The sequence below is a fragment of the Epinephelus fuscoguttatus genome, linkage group LG5 (assembly GCF_011397635.1).
Source record: "Epinephelus fuscoguttatus linkage group LG5, E.fuscoguttatus.final_Chr_v1".
Taxonomy (NCBI): Eukaryota; Metazoa; Chordata; class Actinopteri; order Perciformes; family Serranidae; genus Epinephelus; species Epinephelus fuscoguttatus.
This window is the reverse complement of record NC_064756.1, coordinates 39,754,895-39,777,764: the sequence shown is the minus strand read 5'-3', so window position 1 is coordinate 39,777,764 and position 22,870 is coordinate 39,754,895. Positions and strand designations below refer to the sequence as shown.

Sequence of the window (22,870 nt, the reverse complement as noted above, 5' to 3'; positions counted from 1 at the left end):
CATTGACACCTGCATGGCTTCAAGTTCATCATGTTCACAGGCGTTATATGGCTATGGTATTTAGGTGGGGAACAACACCTGAGGCTAACCACAGACATACAAAACTCAAAGTCATCACATGACTGACTATGATATATGTAGCAAGAGTGAGGCTCTTGGTGTTCAAAATTATGCTTGTACTCATGAGACCCAACACAAATTTCATCAAAAAAAAAAAAAAAAAAATCCCAAACGATTAATCAGCAGGGTTGTGTACTTAAGTAAAAGGAGCAATACCACCATATATAAATACTCAGTCACAAGTAAAAGTCCTGCAAAATCCTTAAAAACTTTACCTAAGTACAAGTAGGCTACATAAGTATTCGCATCATCAAAATATACTTGAAGTACCTAAAGTAAAAGTACTCTCTTTGCTAAATGGCCAGTTTCATAATAATATAACTGGATTATACTTATTGTTGCATGAATGTGGTCATTACTTTAATGTTGTAGCTGGAAAAAGTTGAGCTCATTTTAGTTACTTTATATACTGCTGGGTACCATTCCTAATATTATATCATGATTCATTAGTTGATGTATATTTTGCATTAATAACATACATCTGCAAAGTAGCCTATGTAGTAATCATAGCTGTCACATAAATGTAGTGGAGAAAAAAGTACAGTATTTGGCCCTAAAATGTACTGGAGTAGAAGTGTGAAGTGGCATAAATAGTGTATTTTGTTGAAAATTTCGAAATACTGTGATATATATCTATATAATAGATATAATTACGTTTAATTGATCATTGCCTTCTCGCTGAACCTGAGATCCATCATAAATGTAGGCTACTGTGCTTTTAAATCTCCTGTAGTTCCGCCTACACCGTGTGACCAATCAGCAGCTCTGACACACAACCTCTCTGAATTATAGACTAATCACAGCTCGTCTTTCAACACCAGTTGAGCAGCCCAGTTGTAGCAGTCTGGATGGTATCACCTTCAGTCTACCAGCGCAACAAGCCTCACCACCGTGCGACTGACACGGTCTGCGTACACAGAAAATGCCCCGAAAGTGACTCGAGAGGACGGCAGGACTGTCCGGACATTGGCACTGGATTCCGCGGAGGTTGTCTGGCCGACAGACCCGAGTCTCCTGCGCCGTATCCGCAGCATTAGGTAGGTTTTTGGCGCTGTTGTGTTGTTGCAATGTCCCTCTCCTCTCCTCTCCTTCCCTTTCGCCCAGGAGCTGCGACAATAAAACGCACATTTTTGGCTGGCGGGTTTGAGTAAACGTAATACGACGTTTTCTTAGCTTTATCACAGCTACCTTTTCTCTTAAACACGGGTTACATAATTGCTAGTGTTTGGCATGTTTCCTTTCAAGACTGGAAAGAAGACCCCGGTTGATATAATCGTAATTTAAGATCATGTCAAGTAAATACATGTAGCAGGGATGTATGTTGACAGATAGCACCGTTACATGCCGCCCTCAGGGTACCGTTGCGCTGAACAAATCTGCGTTGTTTATCGACAAACGTAGTTAGGTTACACACCTTGAGGATCAGTGAAGACATTTTACAAATGTTAAAAGAGGCAACTCCATACGGCTGGGCCACCAGGCAGTACCCGTTTCAATAAAATTCAACTTAAAACATGTCCTCGGTGCTATTCTTACTACCCCTTTCTGTCCTAAAGAGACACAGCTGAGCTGACTTTTAACCAAATCTTAAGTTTAGATTTTATGTACATTTGCAGTCTTGGTGGTTTATATCCGTATGCCGATTTAATCAGAAGACCATCTCATATACGGAACCTTACATTGACTTTGTTTGAACTGTGCTGCTTTGCTGATGAACAAGTCATCTTTTAATGCAGTATTTTAATAGAGTTTGGTTTGAGGTTACTTCTAACAATGGATAATGGAATGTGTTGGGCTTACATATGTACGTGTTTGGGCCTGTGGGTGCAGCAAGGGCTGGAAAAAATGACCCGGCCTCAGTTAATCACATTGGTCAAGCTCATGCAAAGTAGCCTGCACAATATCTTAATTTGAGGTCCACACATACTGGATTATTTTCTTTCCTAGGTCCTGACAGAGGCCTAACAAGTTACACTTTATCCTGTTGTTGAACCAGAGAGAAGGGGTCTCAATTTTGTGCAAAATTAAAAAAATCACATTTAGTGTTTCCATCTTTCCTCAGACAGTAGTGTGTTAACCTACCACAGTTTCCCAGGCTGCTTAGTGAAATGATTATCACCACTGATAGGTTCATATTCATCTCCATTGCTATAGAAGATGTCAAGACTAGCAAGAAAATATAGGAAATATGTGGCTCATCTCTCAGAAAAAAGTTAAGTGGATTTAAAAAATGAAAGATACAATTGTAGCCTGCAAGCCTACAAAGATGAATGTCTCTAAAAAAATTACTTTGTAGCATTAAGTTGAGTGAACAGTTCCTAGTGGCCAGTGAGGGGCATAGACTACCAGTGTCTTGGTAGCCAGGAGCACATCTGCTGTGTGCAGGTGGTCTGGGGGGAAAAAGACTCAAGTTCAGTTGAATTCAGTGTATATCTCAGTGCTGGCCGCTCTCAGTGGGTCGGCTTCCACAGCTGCAGAGCTGGATCAGTTGGACTCAAACTCTCTTATACTCTCATTTCCTTGTCTGAAAAGGACACCCACTGCTGCATCACAATTATTACATTCAGGCCAGCAGCTGTTTGACCGCTGAGCCCAGCCAGGGTTTCAACTGCAGAACGGGGCTCATATTTATGAAGTTGCTCAAAACAGCGCTTACTGCTCAAAAACTTACTGACATGGGGCCCCCCCATTCATCAAACTTCCCAGAATGGTAGTGCTGATGGGCACAGACGTCAGTAGATCTGCACAGCTTGTTTTTACTGTGAAACACTTGATTGATTGATGACAGTTTGTTGACTGATTGTGAGAGAGGACAAAGTCTTCATCTGTGCTTATGTCATTGTCCGCATCTACAAAGTTTACAGCAGTGATACTTAGCCTCACACTGAGAATTTTTAAATTTTTTTTGTACTTCTAATACATATTAAGTTGCATGGCAACCACCTTGACAACAACCTACCCGTAAGAGCCTTCCTCATAAAAGCTAAGTATTCATAAAAGCAGCTGCTGCTGCTACAGTCCAGGGGTCTCATTAGGATCCGTACAAAAAATGTACACACAGACAAAAGCCAAAAATGGTGTGCACCAAAAAATATTCTACAATCAGGCTTCGACCTCACCATCTGCATCACCAATTTCCTGTCTCCAAAATGTTTGTAAGCATAGGTTTCTCCCATCAAGTCTGTTTTACAGATCAAAACTTTTCTATGCCTCATTGGTCAAGCTGTGATGATGGGCAGCTGCTTCGAGAACATCACTGTTAGAGGTGCAAGCTAGCTTGGCACCATGTAAACATCAGCATACTGTAGCGAAACAATGGAAATTACTGAAATTACCAAAGATTTCTACATATTTGAACAATTTACCAGTCATCTGAAATTTGGTTGAAGTGTTATCGCAGGCCCAGTTTTTCTCGTAGTTGTCCTTATAAGTTGCTGTGTTAAGTGTTGTGTTGTACAACTGCAGGTGGGCATCAACTGCTTCATACTGCCATGTTGGTGCCTCTGCTTTCTCTCTGCCGCTTTCCCCTCATGAAAATTACTGTAGGCTGCGAGTTATTGCAAAGCGGTGTGAAAGCAGCTTAAAGTGCCGGAGTGCATAAAAAAGCATCGAAATAGAGCCTGTTTATAAAAATAAAAAGTACCAGAGGAGGATCCTCGGATCCCCTTACAGATGCTTACACGTAGGGGTGCTGCTGACTGGCCCTTAAACTTACGTCATTTTGCAAAAATTGCCCTGAGGCAAATCAAGTTTAGTATCCCTGGTTTCCAGCTTATATCACAATATTTTTTTTGTTCTTTACTGCTTTTGCCAATTTTATTTGAGTTAAAGCTACCGAGCACAAGGGAAGTAACATTGTACAAATTGATGGGAAACAAGAAAACATGAGTGATAATGAGAAGTGTCAAGGAACAATTGAGCTCTGAGCCAACAAGTTTGGTTACCACCTCCACATTGGTCAGGTTTTTCTGGTGAGCTGCTGTATCTCTGAGAAATGAGTGGGCCTATGTGTGTCTTGTTAGATGTAGTGTAACTGCACGCAGGCAAAGCTCAAAGTTTTCGATGCAGACTAGCTCTTTTTCATCCAAATGACCAACTGATAATAAACAGAAAAGCAACATGCTGTCTGTGAGCCAGCAACCTGCAACTGCTTTCATCAGTTAAAAAATAATAGATAATCATTATCGTAATAATTTAAATTCCTGTTGTTGTGCTAATCGGTTTATGGCTTTTTGGTTGCATCACTAATGTTCAGCAAGCTAGTTTCCTGTGAAGGGAAATAATCGCAACATGATGAAACACATTGCAGAAACCTCAAATGACGACATGTCCAAGTGTCAATCTGGTCTCTAACACTCAGAGATGTTGATTATACAATGAGCTGATCAGCTGATTGACAGAACAGTATCAAATATTTTGATAATCAACTAATTAATGCCATTTTCAAAGCAAAAATACCAAACTCTGATTCCAGGTCTTCCAAATGATGATTTGCAGCTTTTCTCTGTTTTATGTTGTTTTAAATGTCAGAGTTTGAAGTGATGGACCGTTGGTTGGACAAAATTTGACATTTGTAGACATCATAATTGAACTTGACAGATTAATCTGTATGAAATGATCATTAATTGCAGCCCAGCAAAAATAGCTGCCATTCACTTTTGAAATTTTACAGTAATAACTAAAATAACAGTAATAACCAAATTATTATGAAAGAGCAATGCAACTGGGAGGAGGGGTTTTGATTGCTGCAAACATAGTAGAGCAGGCTAGGTGATATTACTTTTCTAATACTTAGCCAATATTGGCTTACTTACTAAAAGAGATTGATATTGTTGTATTATGTTGGCCACTAAGTATCAACAATTGCTTAAAAATAACAAACAAAAAATAAACTAAAGGATCTGCATCACAATTGTAGTGGAACATTATATTTATTTTAAAATTTACTATATGTAGCCGCTTGGTACAGGATTTTTTTAAAACTTCAAAATATTTGCATCAGTATACAGAGAGGGAAATAACAATGTCAACATGCCATTTTTTTGCATTAAGAATATTTCCAATGCAGCTATTCACATGAAATTTAGTCTAGCCATTGATATTAACTTAATTAAAATTATTAACTTTATTAAAATTATGTGGATTGTCATTGTAACATTCCAATCCATAAAGAAATGTGGAATAAAGTGGAATGACACAGGGAAAAAAAACTATTGAACACACTAACCGAAATGTATTCTGGTAATGGCTTGACAGTGCAAGCGTTTCACTCGCATTTGCGACTAAAAATAGGTGTGTGCGAACTGTAAAAAATATTTAGGGGCACATGTGCGCATAAAAAAATCAGCTGAAGCAGCCTATATTTTTATCAGTAAAAAAATATGATAATCTAACCACAAATGTTGGAGGAACTCCAGCCACCTTCCCCCTTCCCTCTTCCCCGTGTGACACGGTTATGGGCGGTTTTCCAAGCCACTGTCGGCACAATGAATATAAGTCCCACTGTTGGCAGGGTGGAAATACGTCAAAGTGTGGCGGAGGCAGGGGCGGTTTTTGCTATGGGCAATGTGGGCAACCACCCAGGGCGCAATCTATGTGAGGGCGCACAAGTGCCCTCCAAAACAAAACAAAACAAACAAACAACAACAACAAAAAAAACTCGCCAGTTTTCTAGACTACTGCTCATTTCCATGTCAAGTTAGTGGAGTGGGCGCTGGGCCGCCCTTATTATCATGGCGGTTGTGGGTTGAACGGGGGTCACAGACAGGAATACGGCGGAGGATCATAGTGCGCAAGATAACGGCTTACCGCGACAGAGAAGGTCCAGTAATTTCCTCTTTCGTTGGTGTCATGACTGCCCAGTAGTACCTGGACAACTGAGCCGTGGCGGCACACAGGTATGTAGCGTGTCAGAGGAGAAACGAGCCGTTAACATTTCTCTCTTGTGGCAGGTAACGGTCTACAAACCTCACCGCACTTTAGGGACTGTTCTTTACTCATGAAGGGACTGTGAGGGGAGGAGGGTGGCTGGTTGATTTTTATCTTATTTATTTATTTTATTTTGATCCCCCCTATGTTAATCACTTACTGATGCAGTTAGGGACCTTTCTCCACGGCCAGGCTGTCGGCTGGGTGGGAATAAGTCAAAGTGTGGCGGAGAAGAGGGACCGGGAAAAGAGGCTCCATCCTCCCTGCAGTTAGGGACCGTTTGCCACGGTACCGCTGCTGGGCAGGGTGGAAATAAGTCCTGCAGAGTTTCAGAGGACCCCGAGAATGTTTTAGGATAGTAATAACATTATATAAGATAATCATATTGCAAAGATAATATATATAAGATAATAACATTAAAGACAAAATTAAATTGCAATATTTTTCAAAACTTGATTATTTTACCTTTCTGTACATTTTGTATACAAATTCATCAAATAATTTTGCTTGTAAATGTCTATTTGCATCACGTTTATTACGGAAAACACATTATTTGATCAATTTACATTGTGCCCCTAAAGTTCTTTGTGCGCTCCTTACTTTTTCAACTTAGGAGCACATGTGCTCCTTGGGAAAAAAGTTAGCGTCAAGCCCTGCTGGTGAAGACGGTTTTGTCTTCAATGACAGCTTCAATATGCTTCCTGTACAAAGAAACTTCAGTGTTCAGGTGGGATTTTGCCCATTCTCTCACTCAGACAGTCTTTGGTGAATCTTAATCTTGACCTGCAGAGCCATTACTCCTCCAAACATGGTGCGTAGAAATGTAACTGAGAAATCTGATATCTGTTCTAAACACACTACATTCTGATTTCCATCCTTCTCCAAATGTTGTGTAGCAAACTTCAAACAAGCTTATTGAACGAGCTATCGCACAGAACTTTATTCACAGATCGGAATGTTACAGTTTCTTTATCTGTGTAGCTTTATTGAGTTCAAACCAATGACTGGTTTACATTTCCTGTGAGTAGCTGCATTGCAAATATGTTTAATGAAAAAAAATGATGTGTTGATTATCATTTCCCCCATTGGAGGTATACCTGACTTCCATGCAGCCACTGGTTTGCATTCATTTCAGTGTAGCATGAAAATGAACTTCCAGAGACTCGAAACTTGCTCGGTTCAGTCTTCACTTAAGGCCAATTTCCACCAGATGCGTGTTGGTTGCGTCTGCGCTCCGGCACGGCAGCGGAGCCGATAGGATTCAATTCTAGTCAATGTGTGTGTTTCCACCGGCTGCGGCTGTGCTGCGTTCCGGCTAAGTCTCAGCTCCGGCACTCCGGAGCCCTCAGCAACAGATACGCAGGACTTCTATTTTTGCCGGACGCCGGAGCACAACACGGCAATTCAGCACAGAGCAGATCGTGCGGGACTGGAAGTCGTGCACAAAAACACAATAAAACATCCGGTTAATTTTCAAAATAAAATACACAGTGTTCACGGCGGATCATATTTCCCTGCACTACACCTTGAAAACGATATAATGGGCAGAGGCAGGCCTGAAGTCAACAGGTCAGAGGTTTTCAGACGTCATTTCACCCCGTTGACACCATGGACGAGGAGATATTCATCATGGCAGTGCACCGAGATGTCTTCCGGCGGAGCTGCACTGCTCCGCACAGCAAACACAGCCGGTGGGTATTGATGGACGGCGGAGCACGCAGCGGATAACCAGCGCTGCCGTTCCGCAACGGACACGCATCCAGTGGAAATCGGGCGTTAGGCTACTACTGCATTACCATGTCAACGATATCATCTTTGACAGGAGCAAAAACAAAAGGTTGTGGTGATGGATTACCTGTCATAAGCAAGTTTCATGTCCCAGAACGTTGATAAGTGATAGCACAGTAAAATGAGCAAGTTCACTGCTTCTCTGGACAACTGGAAAACACATTCCAGTATGATTTTAAGTAATCAGTAGTGAATAATGTAGGATTTATGGTAAACACTGTAGGGTGAAAACATGCAAACCATTAGCCTAGTTGAGTCCTGTAAGAAGCAGAATCAAAACAGTCTCCAGAGCAACACTCCCACACTGACAACCCTGGCAGCCCAGATTGCGTCTCACTGCCTTACAAATTGTATTCATACTAGTTGAAAAAAGGCTGCCCACTCAGTACACAGGCATCCCTCCCCCTATCACACACTCATGCACTGTCTAGTCATTGGCAGATTTACTCCACTGTGTTTCTCAGCCAGTCACTTAAGTGATTAGTGTTGTGTCAATTACTTTTTATACCCCCTGCACTGTGACAGTGAATACATCTGCTGGTTCTCAGCTGCACCGTGGAGGAGAGGTTGATTTATGTGAGCGTTGCATTGCTTCAACAGGGGCTATTGAAACAAACTTATTTCGATGCATGTGGGCAGGACTGCTGTGGTTTGAAATGTGACTACTTCCTGTGTGAACTGCATGTGTGCTCTGGTGAGACAAGGGCTGACACTGTGAGTTTATTGACAGTGAGTCGTTTCTGGGGAGGGGGAGTGAGTCAGTTTACCCAGTTGATGATAGAGAAAGCAGGATGGTTCTGCAGAAGGCAGCGTGGTGATACACTGTATTACACATCTACAATCTTGTAGGATCAAAAAGGACAAAAAAATCAGAAATGCTTCAGTTTACTGGATTAGGGCTGGGTGGTATGGACAAAAATTAATATCTACATTTAGGCAACGGTGAGGTGGCATAACAATGTGAAATTTCTGCCTTGAAGAGGCAATGTAAAATGGGCTTCAGAACTGATCTTTTCCACCCCTGTTGCCCAGTCTTTGTAGGTTTCAGCTGTTCTTCTGGTTTGTCCCAAGTTAAATGGGTATTGAGGACTGCTAACAAAAGTTGAGTAACTTATTTTTAATGGTGGCTACAGATATATGTATATTGTACCAAATGCAGTGCCACTTAAAGCTCCCATGAGTCTTTGTCTTTGTAAATGTCAGAATGTTAATTAACTTAATTTGGTAAAGTTTGTGTGTTTGTTTTGAAAGACTAATGTCAGCAGCCTGGTTCTGCTGCTCCCCTGAGATAGTTGCCCATGAGATGGTTGTGCATTATCAGCCTTGCACAACTGAGAAGCTCTTGTCATCGGCAGAACCTGAAACTATGCAGCTAATTATTTTTGCAAATGTTGACCTTTCATTTAAGCTGAGAAACCTGCTGCCTGCTGTTCCTTCGTTTTCGTTGGAACTGACAGTGACATGATATCAGTTTAGTATAAGTCATGATAACATCTTGCTATGCAAAAAGCAGTTTCCTTGTCACAAGTCAGAGCAGGGCAGTTTTATTTAATATCCTTTAACAAGGTAATCTAACATTGTTAAAGAATCACAATAAAGCAACCACTCCCTGTGTTATTCAACCCTTGGGTCATTATCCCTTCCTTATCCTTTGCTTGTGATTTCATGTGAGTGTAATATTTTATGTGGAAAAACGGACACAGGCATAACAAACACCTCATTAATTTGGTTCAAACATTTAGGCTGACTGAATATAATACAACTCAAGTCAGACAACTGTTTTTCCGTTGCTATAGGCTCAGTGATTAAACAAACATTAAAGGAGATGGATTTTGCCAAGGGGCTGGGTTTTTCTTGTCTAAAGAAATGTCAGATCGTCTCAGCTTTAATTGCACACCATCCATTCTGAACACGCAGACCAGGTCCCTGCAGGTCATAAACAGTGTGACAGGTGCGTAAGCAAATGAAATCCCTCGGGGAACCAAGGTTGACTCAAGGTTTGTTCAAATAATGGGGGAGGAGGACAACTGTGTTTGTCCTTATCCCTAGTTTATTTGCTCTGTAATCTCTGCAGATAATGCCTGGATGCAAAAGAACAGTAGGCGATGTAGGCCCATTAAACAAGTATTTCAGTGCAGGAAATGTGGTCTTTTCACAAAATTTGACTGTCTGTGCGGTACAAGAACTCAGATACTTTTAAAATTGGTGCTATGTGACCAGAGAAAACATAGAAAGGGGCTGTGGCAATTGCTTTTGCTCAATAGTTAGAAAACCTACAACTGGCAGAATGCACTGCGCCCCAATGGACCAATAAATGCCCCCAATAGTGGGTAATGTAACACAAATTGCCCCCCTGAAAACGATCTGGTGGCCAGCTGGTAACAAATGATCTTGTATTACAGTTACACAGTGCACTAAAATATGTTTCTGAAAACATTTGAGGTGAGACATAGGCAACACAGTAACAGAATCTTGGTTTATATTTGATCAGCACTGCTCAGACAATACAAGAAACAGTACGGCGCACTCTTCCTGTTCAGAAATTATTGTATTACAGCCAAACAGTGCACCAAAATATGTAGATGAAGAAAATGTAGGCGAGAGATGGGCAACATAGTAACAGAATCTTGGTTTATATTTCATCAGCACTTCCGCATCTCATAGTTTGATCAGAGTTTGACCTAAAAATTTGAGAACGAGAGAGCTGCCTCTCTCTATATCCCGTTTATTCTCTTTGTGTCCATGGTGCTGGGCATCCAAAAATGTTGAAGTACAATCTATAGTTCGAGCAACAGCCTAAGAAAAGCGAAAATCCGCTGGATGATGCAAAATTGGAATATCTGGGTGCTGGCAAGATGAAGGGAAGTTTTACATAATTCATTTACACACACTACCCACATTGTGATGATACAAAGCTAGTTAAAAATCTGCAAAGTATTACTTTAAGAAGCAGACAGTTACACTGTTGGATTAGTTTGTACATACTGAATCATGACTTCACTCACACTACAATGGGTGTTTCTCCCTGTCATACAGTCTAGCTAGAGGTTGACTGGGTTTTTTCATAGCATGCCATTTATGACAGAGCCTGAGGGGCAGAGGTTGTGGATAGGGTAATGGCCACAGTCCTGCTGATTGATCCTGCAGTTGTGTGGAAGTTCAGGAAAGTACCAGATCACTGATCTGTTTGGGAATTTAATAAGGGATGGATCATTTGTCAGTAAGAGAATGACAGTTGGAGACTAGAGTTGCACAGGCATGGCTGCGGCGATGACCTCTGTTTCTCCTTATCATTGTAATTTAGGGTCCTAATATTATTATTCTTAAGTCCTGGAGATTGGTGACATACTGAATGTTGTGAGTTTTTGAAAGTTAATGTCAGTGCAGATGTTTTAGGATGGAAGCAACTGATAACTTTCACTGGAACTTTCTGGTGATAGTCTGTATTTTAACAATCAGAAACAAGTGTTCCTTCTTATGTATTCTCATGTGTTAAGTTTTAGCAGGTGAAAAAAACACCATTTGAACTAGGGCAACTGCACTTCGTTTAAACGGTTATTGTTCTTTCTCAACAGAGGGTTGGGGTGTGTTTGATGTAAGAACATAACGTCCATAATCATAGCATAATATGGCATTTACTTTGATGAATTTTCTGTTTATCAGAGTACAAATAAGACAACAATAAGGACAACATGCCGACTCTTGTCTACTCGCTCCCTTATTTTCCATCTCCGGCTGTCGATTGTGTAGTGATGAGGGGCTGTCTAGCTGCTGCGCTGGAAAGCCGCACCACAGCACGCCGGCCATGGTGCACCAAAGGAAGGATACATATGTTGCCGAAGTCTGCTGTTTGAAACAGAGTTATTGGACATTTTGGAGGTGCATCGTCCACCAGCATTGGTCGCTCTCACCTCAGCTCAGCACTGACACTGCCCCAGACAGTTATTCTAATTGGACTTTTTGACTTTTTTGACTGAAAGTTGTGCGCTTCCCAGCGTCTGTTAGGGGCTGGTGCTGTTGGACGGTACAAACTGTCAACACGCCCTGAAACTGCATTTCAGATGGACCTCAGTGTGCTGAGGCTGAGAGACAGTGCATAAGAGGCATAATTGACCATGTTGATTGCAGCCATTCACTGCACATAGGCTACAAATGCCATTATGAAAATAAACAAGACACTAAACTAAGGTGGAGGACACAACTACACAGAGAGATATAACTAAGGCTATGATGCTTTCTTACAACGATGTGTCATATGTCATCTTCCTGTTTTAGCAACAACCTTCTATTTTTAACTTTGAGCACAGAATTGTTATTTGTCAAAAAATGTTTGGCGAACAGTGTTGCTACTCATCCTAGTCAGGACATGACTCAGAGAAATATGAAATATGATAAAAATGCTAAAATACAGTGGAGGAGATGCAGCCCTAATTGAAACACCCTAAAACATAAGTCTCAGTCTGTTTCCAGGGGAAAGTGTGGTCACTGTGTCAAAAGGACACAGTGACATTGATGCAGAGCACCAGAAACCAGGCCAATCCAGTATGAGCTGCTATAATGCAGAGCTCCAGCAGAAGTTTCAGACCTGCAGGTTTTTCAGCTGCAGTCCAAACATTCCCACCCTTAGGCAATTAAAGGAAAAGCAGGTGCAGCTTGATGGACTGGGGGCTCATCCTACTCTCCAATGTGCTATGTGTGAGCTCAGTCCTGCATGTTCTTTAATGAAGCAATAGGAGAAGATATTCGGTCTCAGTTAATGTAGTTTATTAAGCAGTAAAGGAATAAAATTACAGAGCTCTGGGTCTCAACTTCAAGTCCCTGACGAACAACAAAGGTGTGTCAGTTCACGAAGTCTGACCTCCTGTCCTTTCCCTGACCCAGTATATTTGAGCGTAACAGAGTGTCATTGTGCACGCAAGGCGTTGTCCTCTTCTCATTGGCAGTTCCACTTCCTCCTTCACCACACCACGCCCCTGCCTCGTGTTAATCTGACTCCTTCCCGCTGACAGTGGGGGCGTGGTTCCTGTTTTGAAAGACAAGAGAACAACACAACTCCCTACACGTGCTGTACCTTACTATCTGTACATCACTTTCTATTATTTTTACCATATATGAAACTAATTATCTAAGCATTGCGGTATGTGCTCCTCAGATTTCATGTCTCTTCCTCTCCTGTACTTCTCCACTTCTGCAAAGCAAACACATTCAGATCAGCTGAAATCATCTCAGTATTCTCATTGTTCACACATCTAAAACTTATATAGTGAAACACAACTGATAGTAAAATGCATAAAATCATTCTATTCCCAACAAGCTGTAGATGCTGCTTCTGATGTGCGCCATCTCCAGGCAAAGAAAAGTTTGATATTCTCTTGTGAAACTGCTCTTACCGGCTAAACATTACACAATAAGTGTTTGAGTGAGTTCCAAGCTACCATGAGGTGCTTTCCATAAAAACATGAGTCAATGCAGGAAGAGTGATAGCTGGCTGATGTATGCAGCTCATTATGTGTTGAGTTGTCGTCCTTGTAAAAATCTCTCACCATTGATATGGAAGCCTCTAGGGCTGTACCCGGCTGTAATATAAAATTTTAAAATTTGAATGGGCTCAGTGTAGGGCCGCACGATATTGGAAAAAAACTGACATTGCGATTTTTTTTTTTCTTTTGCAATATATATTGCGATATTAAGAATTTTCACCAGATGACTTAAAGTAAGAAAATTAAAAAATAGTGGTGGGGCTTTTACTGACCACAACTGCAGAGGCCACCAGCTTCATTTGAAACAGACTACATTATAAAAAGGCTGTTATTTATCATTCCCTCTGTATCTTTATATTTTTACTTTTTATCCATTCCTTGCCTTGCCTTGATATAGGTAATGCATCGCACCGTCATTTCAAAATCAACACTTCCAAAATTTGTTTCAGATTAAAAGCCCCTTATAACCTCGGCTGAGAGAATCCCTCCATTTTCTAAATTTTCTATTGTGAAACACTTGCAGGAACTTGTTGTGGAGGATTCAGTGACTTGTATGTTTGCGTATGGTACTTCAAATGTTGCTCCTGCCATCTGCTGGCACTTTTTAGGTGAGGACAGGAACAGACACAGTAACTCAAATAATAGTAAAAGTAATAAAAATAGGACAAGAATAACCCTGCATCACACATGTCGTGAAAGACGACTGGGGATAATTGGTGTGTACCATCGTGTAGTGTGTCATGTCTGTTGACCAAGTCATGGCAAGATTTTATGACTCCACAATCGTGTAATGTGACATAGTGACTTTCTGAAAGGGCAGAAAAGTCGTGCAGTGTGTACCAGGTGTAAATCCTCCATTACTGTTTCTCCCTCTTGCATGTCGCTCATTTTCAGTATGTGACTGCAGCGTGTGCATGAGAGAGGGAGGGCCTGCTGAGTGCTCAGTCAGGGAGCGACAGAGAGAGGTGAGCGGAGCGAAGCAAGGAGCGTTCTTCAGAGCTGCTTTTCTGAAGCAAAACAAAAGTTTACATGTTCTAAAAAACATGAGAAAACATTGCATGTCCTGTGATGTGACTATCGCACATGCGCACATCGCGATGGCGATGTTCAAATGATATATTGTGCAGCCCTAGCTCAGTGGGATGTTCAGTGTGTTCAGCTAACTGCGCTAATGACGGTTTGGAAGTGTGCAGTATTATTTTTCGGCAACACTAGATATCAAATAAAAGCCAGAGACTGAATTGTATCAAGTTGCTGTGAGCTGCAAATTTACCACCTCTAAGCAGAAGAGAAAAATAATGTTATCTCAGAGCCTTACAATGCAGAGTCTCTCCTCCTCTGTGCCACTGCATCGTGTTTGCAACAGCCTGTACCAAAGAGTATTGTGAAAGTCGAGGTTGCTAACTCCACAGCAAAAATTTGGGGACCAAATTGTCCCCAGAAGTATGCACAGTCACCATGTCATTCAACTAGTTAAAAAAAAACAAAACAAAAAAAAAAGTCAAACATTTGTTGTTTCCAGCTTCTCAAATATATTTGGCTTTGCTACTTTTCTTAAATCTTAATAAACTAAATGTCTTTGGGTTTTTAAGTGTCGGTCAAAAAAAAAGAACTTCAGAGGTTTTTTTTAATGTTTTATAGAGGTAACGATAAATTGATAAAACATTACAAGCTTTACAACATTCCTTATTATGTAAATGACTACACTATAAGATACAATCTGGAACATTTATCACTGCCACACTTGAGCAGTCATGTCCGCCAGCCTCAAAGCAGATTAAAACACACCATGCTTCTGCAAAGAGCTGCTGGCGCCAAAAATATCATCTTTAAAAGGGCTATCTTTACCCAATTTCACCTAATTTACAGTGTGTCATTACACAAGTGATTTATTTATCACAGTTGTTTTTCTTCCACCTTTTCCTTTATTTCTTCCTTCATCACATACCAAAATCAGCACTGTTGTTAAGCAGCTCTACTTCCCTGCTGCTGCCAAGATGGCTGGTATCATGCATCATCAAATAGATTGGAATGGAAATGACTTCACTGTGTGCTGAGGTGGCTGTTTGGTCAAAGTGCTTGTTTTGAATATTGGAGTACCATTAATTAGAGCTTTTTATATGCATATTGGACACTTGATAAGAAATAATTCCAATAAATGATATTATTGTCATTTTAAGACCATTTTATGTCCCTGACATAATTATAAAGACAAAATAATGCAAGTACACCCTTTCAAAGAGCAGTGAGCTGTTAATTATTAGGAATATTCAGACACTGAAATTGAAATATTAAAAATCTTTTTAAAAAAGTAATTAACAACTGTTAATAAGTACAGGACAGTATACAATTACAGTACCTTAATAGGAGTATTCCAAAAATACTCAGTTTGAGACTTCATAAAAATCTTGCCAAAAAAACAAAACAAAGTGATGCCTCCTGTGAATAATAGCCAAGTTTAGTGAAGCTCCAGGAACACTGTGGTTACCTCCATAATCTGGCCCACGTGCTGCAGTCGACTCCCGGGGATGCATGGCCTTGGAGCTGGGCTGTTTGCTGGGGGATTCATCGAGTGAAGGATGAAGTTGTTGGAAAATAAAAGTACAAATGATGAACTTTTTGGCTCGTTACCAGGGATTGGCAAGCTAACGATTATCAGGACTGTGACCCTTCCACTCTAAAAGTACAGCTGCAGGCTACCAGTAAGCAACACTGTGTCATTGTTGAAGTGTTTTATTTGTGCAAGTAGGTAAGGGTGGAGAGAAAAAAAAGTGAGAATCGCTGTGCCCAATGGTTGGGAAAACCCTGCTGTTTACTCTGGCATCATGTTGGCTAATATGTTGGTGACATTCTTATGTAAACATACACGTAACTCAAAGGCAATATCAAGGTCAGCAAAATGATTGAGGTCATGTCCATATATTGTAAAGCTATACTTACATGAGCCTGCTGATGTCATGGTTTCAACAAGCATCACTAGGAAGGAGAGAGATCTAAATATAGTGAGAAGAGTCATTTCGATGAGCTTGATTATATTATAAAAGATGAGGCGTCCTGGCTAACCCCCAAATTTGGTTTATTTTGAAACCCTCCAATCTTCCTTGAGAGGTGACAGCAGCAACAGACTTACTCTGTTCAGCTGACAGATGACAGATTGCTCACACCAGCTCATTTTCCCCCGCCTATGCCAGACGGAGTGATCATTCATCGACTAATCATTGGAACATTTAATCGAAGAAACCTTTTAACCTGGCTGGCATTCTTACCAAGCACTAAATGTCAGAGCAGAAATGACTGAGAAGTGAGAGGAAACTTTGCAAGATCCAGATTTCCTGATATTTTCTTTTCCTTACCAGTATCCCAGACCTCTCACAGCAGGGCTTCATGAGGTGCAGAGTCGCCCTCGTTATTAAGTGTTGATGTGGTTTGGTTTCATTGTCGCTCCATGGAGAGTGGCCTCAGCCTCCTCTGCTTCCCCTAACAGATCAATGGAAAAAATATCCTGCAAGGAGGATACAATATCAGTAACAGGAGAGAAGAGCCTCAATTAATTTAACACAAACACATTTCAGCCCCGGTGCAAGATGTAACACGACTCTGCTCTGAATCTCAACCGCAGTTTGTTATCAGTCAGGCATTCATAATGCTTCAACTCTGAAGAGACTACATCTCAATGCTTTTGGTCCATTTCAATTTTTTATGTCCCATGTTTTGACAGGTATATCAATTATGCTACGCAGAAAATTTAAGACAAAAATATTGTTGCAAATTAATGCAACACTTGTATCGTGGGCGATATGGATAAAATCCCCTTCAGTGTTTCCCACGGAATCAGAATCTGTGTGAAGGTAGCTGACGGGACGGGGGTTCAGCAAACATTATTTTTTGTGTTGTTTAGAAATTATCACTGTTTTCATTATCATTATTTGGAACTGCTTATCCTGTTCAGGGTGAGAGGTGGCCTGACACATAGAGACAGACAATCATTCATGCTCACATTCACACAGAAAACCCACACTTACATGGAGAGAACATGCAAACTCCACACAGAAGGGCCCCGGCCAGCTTATGGATTCGAACCTGGCACCCTCTTGCTGTGAGGCTTCATTGCTAACCACCAACAGCTTGTATGTAGGGTTTCAGCAATATACTGCTTTCAAGGTATAGCATGATATAAAAGTTGACTGTTACAACATCGTGTACATTGCTTATCTACGATATTGGGAAAAAAATGCAACTGAATGTTGAATCTCCCCTTTATTTTTGTTTTTGTTTTTTTAAGAGGAGATTTTTTATGCATACTTCCATTAACAAAATAAATGGTTTCAAGTTTAAGTAGTAGTAATAAAACAATTGTTTAACCATAAATAACCCTTCCGTTATCATTCATTTGAGGGTCATATCATCCTTTGCGCGTTATTTTCTGAGATTATTTTTGTACCGTGAAAATCTCATACCATTGTTACCCTACTCTTATGTATTTTTCACATTTTTATATAGAGCACAAATTATTTCCTATCTAAGAAGAGAGCTATAAAATTTGGTTAAACTTGGCTAACCAGTGATGCATCTGTTGTCCTTCTCACCCTCCACCTCTGTGTATCCCACCTGTCATAGCTGTCTTTCTCAGTGTTGATTCATCACCTGCTTTGCTTCCTTTCATTTGCTGTAGAACTTGACACATTCTGTTCAGTATTATATTATAGATGATTGTAGTTAATCAGTTATTTCAATTTTTTGGTTGCCTGTCTGTCTCTACTGGTTTTTGCAGCTGTTGTTATGGTAATATCTTCCTTGAAACAGTGATGTTAAATCTCAAGTGAGACTCAACTGAATTGCACTCAGCCTCCCAGATTGATTGTATCTAACTGCAGGAGTGAATCTGAGGGTGGACTTTCCCTTTAAGGGCAGTTGCAGCAGCCTTGGGGAAACGGCAGGCTCCTCTTGTACTCCCACTAATAGACTAAAGGTGGTGGCAGCCTGGCATGCTTTGTGACTTTCCCCTCCCTTTAACACTGAATCATCAAGGAGCAGACACAGAGATGTGAGAATGCGTGGGTGGGCTGCACGAAAAGACAAAGCCCACGACAGGAAAAGAAAGAAATAAACATTGTCAGATGCTGTGCTGTAAGAACTTATCTTGAGTATTTACACATTTTCAACATTCCTCAGTCACAGTGCAGAGGTAACACTTGAAGCATTTATCTGCAGCTTAGTCTTTCATGAGCTCCCTCTCACAGGGAGGCTAATGCAAGGAATTAGCTGCAGTGTTTTGTTGTGAAATGCTCCTCACTTGTATGACTACGAGTTAACAGTTGAGGATGTTTGTTTAAAAGCAACAACAGCTACTTGGCTTATTAGGCACAAGTAACCCACTGAGAGGAATTTGGCAATGTGGTGTCAGAGGGGAAACAGATGGCAGAGTGAAGCATTGGCCTGCCCTGGTCTGTTGTAACCTGATTCAAGGACAGTACAGAATATATGGACTTATGTCAATTAGGTTCCTCCTAACAGATGATGTGATATTCAGCACATGAGCTATTGTATTACTTAAACGCAAAATTTATTTTGATCTTGTTGCTTTGGTTAGCTCTTAAACCGCAGTAGCATCACCAGCTGAGTAGCCATGTGTAGTCTTACAATGTTTAAACAACAAATACGAATATTTTGCTGTCACAAAAGTAGGGCTGTACCCAAATATTCGGATATCCGAATATTCGTTTCTATGGGTAGGTATTCATTATGAAAATTTGGTATTTGGTACAGAACCAGCAGCGCATCGGCTCTACAGTACACGGCACTGCTGGTTAACCATATTATTGCAGCACAGAGTGTCTTCCAGCAACCAATTACTTGCAGAGGCTTCCTACAACTTGTTTCAACAGTTCCAATTTAATCAGAAGACAAATTAAACAGGATGACTAGCCAATGTGAAAATCAAAAGAAAGCATAGAATAATGTAGTGAAGGAGACTGTTGTGCCATTACATTTTTTTGTGGTTTGAGAGCAAAGATCCGGTCGCCACTGTGCAAAACTTTACAATTGGGTCCGAAAAAACCCTCGATCGACGGGTGTTGTTAGCAGTTAGCACAAAGTTGACAGTTGACGCGGCACCTTTAAACGTGATGATTTATTCACTATAAGCTGGAAACACACTTGCAGCTCTTCATTTCATATATTAATAATGTTTGCAAATGGCAGCTGTGCTCCATTGTCGAAAAATGCAACTAAATAGTAGGGTTCTCAAGCCAAGATGACAAATACACCTTGCCTGCTATTGTTCAGGAGAAAGTAATCTGGATGGGCAGAGGAGTGTATTTGACTTATTTTGTTTGTGAGTCTGTCTTTTTGTGTGTATGGCTGTGACGGGGGGAGAGCCATAGGAGCAAGCGAGACAACCAAAACTACGAAGCCAGTCCAACATAACAAGCAAATGTAGGGGTGTCAGTAGTGTAGTGGATAGTGCCAGTGCCCCATGTACAGAGGCATCGCCTCGCTGCAGCGACCGCAAGCTTGAATCCGGCTCGCGGCCCTTTGCTGCATATCAGTCCCCACTCTCTCTTTGTCTCCTCCTTTCACTCACTGTCCTGTCATTAAAGGCAAAAAGCCCACAAAAAAATAAAATAACAAGCAAATGTGGCCCAAATCAGATTTTCTCTAGTCAGGTCTGGGCCACTTTCATATGCCGTCCTAAACTCATATCTGATCACTGGCAATCTCACCACTGTGAGAACGGTCATATAAGAATTCATTGGTGTTTTTCCTATATATGCATGTTTTTTCACACTATACTTAACTGCGCAGGTGCAGATAAGTCACCGTAGTGATGATGTGGTCCATTGAAACTACAGAAGGCTGCTGTAGCCATACTACTGCTGCGGTAGGCTGCCCCAGTCATCAGCCGATGAAGCCTGACTGGAAGACGCTTTTTAATGGGAACAGCTCGCCTACATCCTACTATAGCGTTGTCCTGAGGCGCTGATAGAGATAACAGAATGTAGCCCTGGACTAACTATATTTTGGAAGAACTGTTCCTTCATGAAACCCTCCACATCACAGCCCCAACACTCCTTATTCCTCTCCCGGCCGCATCCACACTGCTGTCTCCACAGACCTTCCAGCAAAAGCTCATTTAGACTACAGCCCATTATCCTGGAAACAAATACTTCCAAAGGGCCATTTCCCTGAAAATATGCTACACACTGTCTCAAACAGAAGCACGTGACTAATTAAAATGCAGAGATTCGGTCACACTGATGTCAAATATGGGTCACTTCAAACATGAATGTGAACAATCTAGGCAGAAAGATCGGATTTGGGAAAACTGTAATAAAGCTTTAAGCGCTGTCATGAACGTAGCTAAAGCTCAAAAATCAAATTAGTTTTTGGCTGAGAATGTAGAAACACTACAGTGTAACCTGTAGCTTCATAAATCTGGCTAAGCCTATCAGCATGCGCAGACAGTGATCTACTTGGGGAGAAAATTTCATTAGGCTTGAGTCATCAGGCTTAATGTATGCTCTCAGGATTTCTGCTAAGATATAGCAGTCAGGAAAAATGACAACAAGAATCCCCATATCATTCTGGTTGTGTATAGTCCCTGAGATTTAATACCAAGTCTCTTTTCAGAGAAAAGGCTCTACAGTTTACACAGGTCAACCAGTATTTTGGGAACTGACCTGCCAACAGCGAAAAGTTTTTGCCAGAAATTTCTAAAGATCTCATTGATTATCCAAGCATATATTTTTGTTGGGGAGGGAATAACCTCATGACTAGGATTTAGATAATTGAATTCGCACATTGGCTTACCATGATAAAGATAGTGATGGATGTAATAGCTTTTTGACATTTAGATAGTCCCTTTCTGTCTTTGGTATCATCCAAACTTGCAGTCCTCACATATTTGGAGGGTGAGTCAGCAATGTCTTATTCATTTCTACTCCTGTCTTCAAGTGTAGAGTTTAAGCCAGTATGTGGTTTTGTCAGGGTTGGGCACAGATGGAAATTGTTGATTTGTGCCTTCGTCAGCAGTCGACATTTTCTGCCAAACATGTAGACTACTCCAAAAAACATTTCTAAACATAGCTGTATTTTAGGACCTTGGGATCTTCATGTATCCTCAGACTTTCACATACTCCCAGGACATTAAATGGTATTCAGCAGTTATGTATTTTCTGGAAAGGAACAAAGTCCTTAATTAAAACTTCATGAGTTAGAACAAAGACGATGACAGTGTCTTGCGTCATTCTGTTGTGCTCTGCCCAGACGAATATTCATCCAAACAGCCCCTTAAATAACACGAAGGGGGAGTCGGCTGCACTGGGTTCATTGCTCTGCTCTGATGAGCAGCAGCCTGTCACATAGTGATGCCAGAGTCCCTGCCGTGGCACTGCTGCAGAACAATGCTGACAGAGCCTGTTAACCATCATGCTTATGATGACGTGGAACGTGTGTAAACAGACAGCGAGTTAATAAGGTAACTGGATTGTGAGGCTAAAACATTTCATTGTAGACCATATAAGCAAAGCTTTTCTTTATTAGACTTTGAGGGGGGAAATATATTCTGTGAATTTGACCCATCCTGTTTAGGAGCAGTGGACAGCTGCCTCAGGGGCCAGATGTATAAACAGGCACTATAAAAAACCAGTGTGTGCCAGGAGCGTGTATCAGCCATGCATAGTGACATCTCTTCTGGTTGCAGATGCAACACAGTCTGCAAAACTGCACTTCTTTGCAGTTCTTTGCATTGACAGGTCTAATGAATGGTGGAGTGGACACAAGTATTGATACACATACAAGTGATTCAGGGTGTTTTTATAACTGTGGACTTGTGTGCAATGGCTTGAGTGCTCCAACTAAACATGCATCTGGAACATCTCACAGTTAGGACCTGGAGCACCTGAAACTGACAGGAACATGTGGGGGTCTCACAAACCTCACCAAGAATGGCTCCAGACCATGCCTAGTGGTGTTCTAAGATTTTTGGTGAAATCCTTTTGAGAAGCCAATATCTAAAATTCCACTGTCAGAATTTTATCCCAGGCTGTTTTTGATCACGACACCAGTGTCAGTTCTAGACCAATTTCAGAGAGGGGGTCAGGCTGGGGCCAGTTGCTTTGTTAGAGAGGCACATTCTATGTGAGAAAAAGTATTCAAGTATTTCAGATTTTACTGTAGAATTTAAAACAACTCAGTTACAGTCACTTGTGTCGGATACAATATTTTTTCAGTTACAATATTTCAAACAATATAACTACTATGCTGAAAATATATCACTCAGTTAATGTTACCTGTTTCAGTGACAATATGGAACAGTATTATATTTATATATATATATATATATATATATATATATATATATATATATATATATATATATATACATATATATCTCAGACGTTGAACTAGACATTTACGTCGCCGGTCCAACAGGGTCATAAAAATCCGGTCATAATCTATTTTTACCGCTCATTTTAATTTTCCTTTAAGATATTCAAAGATATTTAGTTTTCATTCGTTTGTTTAATAAATCCCACAAGCAAGTTATAAAGTGT

General features: G+C 40.8%; 1 protein-coding gene across 2 annotated transcripts in view; it reads left to right on the top strand.

Annotated features, from left to right (window-relative positions):
* The first annotated feature begins 921 nt into the window (after nucleotides 1-921).
* Nucleotides 922-22,870, top strand: part of tpst1 (tyrosylprotein sulfotransferase 1) — a 75,657-nt gene continuing 53,708 nt past the window's right edge. Inside the window, exon 1 of one of the 2 annotated variants that reach the window (XM_049575665.1) lies at nucleotides 922-1,157. The gene's annotated coding sequence lies outside the window, so the exon portion shown is untranslated. The remainder of the gene's footprint in view (nucleotides 1,158-22,870) is intronic. The other variant, XM_049575664.1, reaches the window with a different exon arrangement.